Raw genomic sequence first — 775 nt, 5'->3', positions numbered from 1 at the left:
AAGCAGGGGCATTTTCTGAAAAGGTAAGTCAGCATGAAGGAAAAAGCATGACCAAAAAAAAAAAAAAAAAAGTTTCAGAATGAGAATTTGAGCTTTTTTAGAGCAGGGACTGGTCCTTACTTCCCTATTCTTTCTCAGTCCCCAGCATCAAGCCCCGTGCCTACAGGAAGGCTTCACTCTTAAGATTCGTTCAAAGAAAGGCACATGATTAAATACTACATGGGGGGGTGCATCTAATGCAAGGTGGTGTGACAAATGAGGAAGCAGGCCCAGAGAGGGAAAGGAATGTGCCCAAGGTCACACAGCAGAGCCTGAGGGTTTGAACCCAGGAAGCCATCCATTTCCTAACACCACCTCTTTTAATAAACAGGTGCAGAGCACCCTCAAGCCAAGTGTCCCGAAAGGTTCTATTCCACTGCAGGACCAGCACTGTAAGGATTGGCAAGGGAAGAAGGAATGTCCCTTTAGAACAAGGTCCCAGGACTCAGGACTCTGACTATTCCCATCTAATTGATCAGGTATTGGGAACTGGTATTTCTGTGAATGAGTGTCCACTGGTGTCCAGGCCCACCTCTGCAGAAGGAACTCGGGCTGGCAGTGGTGTCTCAGAACAGTGTTGTTGGGGAGGTGGGGGCCCATGAGCTGAGTCCTAGGGGTGGCAGTAGGTCCCTCCAGAGACAGGCGCTCCCAGGATCTCCCTTAGAACATTTGATCCCTTGCTGAGCTCTGTTCATCCCTCGTCTATTCTCTCTGTGCAGTAAGGCAGTGAACACTG

At 49.0% G+C, this 775-nt stretch overlaps 1 pseudogene; it reads right to left on the bottom strand.

Moving 5' to 3' along the window:
- LOC104999648 overlaps positions 1-775 on the bottom strand; it is a 13,317-nt pseudogene that overhangs the window by 2,920 nt on the left and 9,622 nt on the right.

This window comes from Bison bison, unplaced genomic scaffold (assembly GCF_000754665.1).
Source record: "Bison bison bison isolate TAMUID 2011002044 unplaced genomic scaffold, Bison_UMD1.0 scf7180017864359, whole genome shotgun sequence".
In the NCBI taxonomy this organism is placed as follows: Eukaryota; Metazoa; Chordata; class Mammalia; order Artiodactyla; family Bovidae; genus Bison; species Bison bison.
Note: the sequence above shows the minus strand (reverse complement) of the source record. Positions and strands in the feature narration are given on the sequence as shown.